Source organism: Phacochoerus africanus, chromosome 11 (assembly GCF_016906955.1).
Source record: "Phacochoerus africanus isolate WHEZ1 chromosome 11, ROS_Pafr_v1, whole genome shotgun sequence".
Taxonomy (NCBI): Eukaryota; Metazoa; Chordata; class Mammalia; order Artiodactyla; family Suidae; genus Phacochoerus; species Phacochoerus africanus.
In genome coordinates this window covers 1,545,443-1,551,130 of record NC_062554.1, presented here as the reverse complement: position 1 = coordinate 1,551,130, position 5,688 = coordinate 1,545,443, and the positions used below count along the sequence as shown (strand labels likewise).

At 42.9% G+C, this 5,688-nt stretch overlaps 1 pseudogene; it reads left to right on the top strand.

Annotated features, from left to right (window-relative positions):
- The first annotated feature begins 858 nt into the window (after positions 1 to 858).
- On the top strand, positions 859 to 1,384 carry LOC125111607 (60S ribosomal protein L11-like; annotated as a pseudogene).
- Positions 1,385 to 5,688: the final 4,304 nt, after the last annotated feature.

The window sequence follows — 5,688 nt, the reverse complement described above, 5'->3', positions numbered from 1 at the left end:
CTTGTCATGAGAAGTTCAACACATCACTATAAAAAACAAATATTTGACATTTTTGGTCTTCTGTGTTATGTGTTGATTTTTATGATTCATATCTGCTATTAAGTTTATAACTCATATTCTAAAACCCTGGGTTTTATATTATGATTTATTTCTACCAATGAAAAGTAATACAATTATTTTTAGCCTGTTTCTTTCCTAGTATTTCTAGTATAAATTTCCTTCTAAGAACTCGTATATCCACAGCCCAAGTTTTATGTATCAGTTGTTTTCTGATTTCTATTTGATTTTTTTTTGTTTGTTTCACCATGTGTTCCTTAATGATGTATTCATTTCCAAATATATGGGTGTTTTCCAGCTGTGTTTTTGTTACTGATTTCTAGCTTTATAGCATTCTATTAGAGAGGATACTTTATGTAACTGAAAACTATTAAAATAAGTTGAGTTGCTTTATTTTCCAATATCTGCTCAATTTTAAAAATATGCTGGATCTTGATTAATGCTCTAAGTTTCCATTTCCAGGAAGATGGTTAAAAGTGTTATAAAAAAATCTGACATGCACTTTTTCTCATAAATGAGAAGAACTGTGTGTCTGTAGCTCCACTTCTAGCAGCAAATGATTATTTCTATTATCCTTTCTGTAGCTGACTGACATTGCATTTGAAAGAGTAGCGGATAAGCAGAGGCAGACTGATGATTTAAGATAGAGAGACACAGAAGCATCATGCAGCCCCATCTGTCTTTGGCAGCTCATATCACAAGCACCCATAGAAAATCAATTAACTTGGAATTCACTAACTATCCTCTGAATAGCTACATAAGAAAAAAAAAAATACCAACACTCTCTTCCTGTTTCCCATCATGGCGCAGGATCAAGGTGAAAAGGAGAACCCCGTGAGGGAACCTCACGTCCACAGGCTCTGCCTCAACATCTCTGAGGGGGAGAGTAGAGACAGACTCACCTGGGCAGCCAGGTGCTGGAGCAGCTCACAGGCCAGACCCCTGCGTTCTCCAAAGCCAAATACACCATCAGATCCCTTGGCACCAGGAGAAAGGAAAAGGTTGCCGTCCGCTGCACAGTCCGTGGGGCCGAGGCAGAAGAAATACTTGAGAAAGGTCTGCAGGTGCAAGAGCGCGAGTTAAGAAAAGTAACTTCCCAGACACTGGAAACTTTGGTTTGGGGATCCAAGAACACATCAATCTGGGAATCAAATGTCACCCAGGTACCAGCACCTACAGCCTGGACTTCTACATGGTGCTGGGTAGGCCAGGTTTCAGCGTCACAGACAAAAATCCCAGGACAGGCTGCACTGGGCCCCACAGAGTCAGCAAAGAGGAGGCCATGCGCTGGTTCCAGCACAAGTACATCATCCTTCCCAGCAAATAAGTCCCACTGCCATCCAAAAGGCTAGTAAAACGTTTTCATTGAAATTAAGAAAAGAAAACAGAAAAACCCACCCGTCTCTAATAATAAGAGCCATTTAGCAGGAGGCAGAAATTCTAGCTCACAAGGAACAAATGCAATTCATCTCATAGACTGAAATTTGGTCTGGGTGACTAGATGACCAGCAATAAGGGTTAATGGTTGTAACTAGTTCCCCACTAAGAACGAATCTGGGCCAGCAATCAGAACCCGATGTTTATACTTCACTGGTTTTTAAATTTTGAGTGTGCATAATAAAGCACATGCAGTCCTCCTCCCTATGTACACGCTGAGACTGTCTTAGGACAGTTCTCCAAAAGCAGAGCCTGAGCCAGCAATTAGTGTGCAAGCGATTGAGTGAAGAGGGATCTCGGAGGAAAACCGTAAGAACAGGTGAAGCAGGGCAAGGCATGGGGAGAGGGCAGATAAAAGATGTGGGCTCTGCTGAAGCGTAGACTCAGTCTCACCCCCCAGGGAGCTCTGGACCATGATGGCACCGCAGAGTGGTCCTACTGTGTGACAACAGGGTGGTTTTGTCATTGCTATTCCTAAATTGCTGTTTCCTTCAGTTGTCAGCTATGGGCACCTTGGGAGTGAAGGCATGGACTCCCAGATTCTTCTGGTTGCTCATGTTCCGTCCAGTAAAGCACAATTCTCCCAGGACTATGGCTGTGAACTTTAGCAGCCAGCTTCTAGAGAAGCTTGGACATGTGTCTAGTAAGAGAAACCCAGGAAAGGCACAAAACTACCCAGACAGCTTGTCCTTTCTTTCTTTCTTTCTACTTCTTTTTAACAGCCATACCTGCACACCTGCAGCATATGGAAGTTCCCAAGCCAGTGGACTGAATCCTGGCCACAGCTGTGACCTACACGGCAGCAACACTGGATCCTTTAACCCACTGAAAAGGCAGGGGATCAAACCCACACCTCCTGCAGCTAATCTGCTGCAGTCGAATCCATAACCCACCGCTCCACAGTGGGAACTCCACTAGCTAGCTTTTTTAAAACTTTATCTACAGCTACTGAGAGTGCTATAGCACATCTCTTAGCATTAAGAGTCTGGAATCCAGCGTGTGTCGTCCAAAATAAGTGCCTCTCCCTACAGAAATCCTCCATAAAGACTAATTTCTCCCTTGGTTTTTAATCCTGTACAAACAAAAGCATTTTTAGGTAAGTGATCCATGTTCTGAATTTTAAAGAATGGGCAAGAATTTGCCTGAGTAAAGTCAAGGAAAGGGATTTTGCCGACTGACAAAGTGCAGCATTTTAATCAGGAGAAAGTCTCTTGAGTGAGTGGCCACAACACTGAGTTTATGAGACCAGCTGTTGAGATAATACTTGATAACATATGAGGTGGAAGATACTGCAGGTGGTAGAAGATTTTGAAAGCCAAAGCTGATGAGAGAGGCAATTAGGAGCCATTTGTGGATATCATGAATGGCAATGCAATAACTGGGGATTTTCTTTTTCAAAAAGGTCCATCCCAGGACGTCCCATTGTGGCTCAGCAGTAACAAGCCCGACTAGTATCCATGAGGATGTTTGGTTCCTGGCCTCGCACAGTGGGTTAAAAATTCAGCATTGCCATGAGCTGTGGTGTAGGTCACAGACACAGCTCGGCTCCTGTGTGGTCATGGCCAAGGCTGTCGCATTGGCCAGCAGCTGTAGCTCCAATTTGACCCCTAGCCTGGGAACTTCCATATGCTGTAAATGCAGCCCTAAAAAGCAAAAAATAAAAAATGACAGTCCCAGCGGCTGCCTCATGAGAAAGCAATCACCGTGCTCAAGCTGCGTGTTCACTTTCTTCCTACTCCTTGCTTTTGAATGTTTCCCCTGGAAGAGCTTCTCAGGGCATGTCATTCCCTTGCCCTGTGTGTTGGGAGGAGACCTGAGAGACCTGGTGATTTTTCAGAATTATAAAATAAACAGCATTTTTGTAGGAATTAAAATATCCCTGAGGGAATCATGTCAAAACTTTAATGAGATGTGTTTCTTTCACTTCAGCTGTCATTCAGGATTATTAAGCACAAATGTCACTAGAAAAGCCTCTATGGTCCATCAGGATTTAAAAAATATATACACATTTTTATGAAATCACATGAAGAGAGAGGTCCACAGAGCACAAGATCCCTGGTCGCCAAAGCAGCCGTCTCTAGATAATGATCTCCAGTGGCCCAAGGACCCTCATTAAAATCTTCCTTAAGGAATGGGGAAGGCACAACCTTTGTGTTACAGGAGACGCTGCTGTCGGAGGGGAATCCTCACAGGCGCTCAGAGGGAAAAGCCACCTAAAAATTTATCCCTGAACTATGAATACATGGAATCACTGAAAGAACTGCAGAAAGCCACACCTGAATTGTGAGACTCTTAAGTCCTCCCTCCGTTTAATTAATTCATGATTTTAAGGGGCTGGAAGATGACCTTCCCTTCTCTCAAAGGTGGGAATTTTAGACATTTTCTCTTTATAATGAACATTTTATTCTGTATCTTCTAATAATCAAGCATTCACAGGTGTTAATAGCCTGTTATTAGATGTTAAACTATGAGCCAGATAAGCTGGAATTTAATAATGTTGTCCATCCCCACTCCTGGTAGAGCTGGAACCCAGAAAATTGCATGGGGAAGGTTATCAAGAACAGAAGGGAAGGAAAATAATGGCAAACTCAAGGCAAAAGTGAGGTGAATTAATAGGGTAAGCCTTGGTTAAACTAACAGAAGAGTTGAAAAAAAATTCTATAAATCTGGTTCTCCAGGGCCTGCCAGTGTGATTGGGAAGAGCAGAAACAATGCCACATTGATACTACCTTCTATACCTACTGTTCTAGAAGACATGAGAAAAAGACCCATTAGTGTCATCAACACAGACGGAAAGTAAAGTGTGATAAAACGTAACAAGTTCTCAGCCAAAATTAATGAGAGAGATTATGGAGAGTATATGTACCCTTGAGCCCTGGAGCAGTATCTTCTTGGAGAGGCTTGTAAAAAACACTCGTGATGCCTACGGGTGGAGATGCGTTGTCTGCTAACGCTCCTCTCGCCCTCTGCAGTGCCCCCTAGTGGGTGACCGTTTATGTCGGTCAATGGCGCCTTGAGGTTACACTAAAGAGGCGTCACGTGTAGAATTCAAATATGGTAGTTTCTTTTTCCTAGGTTTTAAACAACCGTCGCTGGAGTTTTGAGAAGTGTCTGTAAATTAAATTAGGCAAGAATGTAGACAACACCTAAACATGCATTCACAGTGCTGGGTGAAAGTAGTCTTAAAACTATTCAGAGAGCAACCAGCTATCGTTAGTACATATCCAAACAAAATAAACACTAACTAGAACAAGCAGTGTGTTGAAGAGGAGCTAATAAATGCACTGAAATAAAAGCATGGAAGCTTTCTGGAGAATATGGATTTTTCCCCTATAGCCTCTGAATTAACATCAGCAAAAATTCTACGGTCACTATGCTCAAGATGCAAATTGGACATACAAAATTTTAAAACAATTCTCCGTTCTGTCTAGCATAGGAGTCAAGCACGCACATAACAACAACAACCAACCTCCTCGTGATAAAATGTTTGAGGAGACTTCTGAGGGAAATGACATTTGAATGGTCTTCCCAAGAATGCTATTTTTAGCAGTCAGAAAGAAAAGGGCAAGAAGAACACTAGGACTTGTAGAAAACAGCATGAAGAACAGCCATGAAGGACGTTCTATATTTGGAAAGAGTGGAATGTTCCCCATGCAGGGGAGGCTGGGGGCAGGAGAGGAGGTGAGAGCCCTTATAGTCAAATAGTCAAGCACGTGGTTCTCTGGACTCTCGCTGCCCTGCTGAAAGAGTAGCTGCACATGTGCATTTGACGGCCATATCCTTTTGGCAAATTAAATAATGTTCTAAGCCATAATTTCCTCACTACAAACAAGGCCATAAGAAAATCAGTTAAATCTTAGGACAGCTATGAAGCTATATGAGATGGTGTAACAAACAGGCAATGAAGTTTAGGAGTTTCTAATTTGTAAGAAAGAGTACCTAAAATCTAAAATGAGGCAAATGATTGTCAGCTGGACCTAGGAAAGCTGGTGGGAGATGAAGGGGAGGACGGGTAGAGAGAAAGAGTAGAGGCTGTGGCCCAAGTCCACGTGAGTGACGCGGTGCAACGCACAACCCCAGCATCTAAGAAATGTGGACAGCAAGAGGGATGGGGAATCCGAGTGGTCCCAGCCAGCGCCTGACCACGAGTAAAAGTCTGATGGGAAACAAAATGAGGGAGGAGGAGTTGTGGCA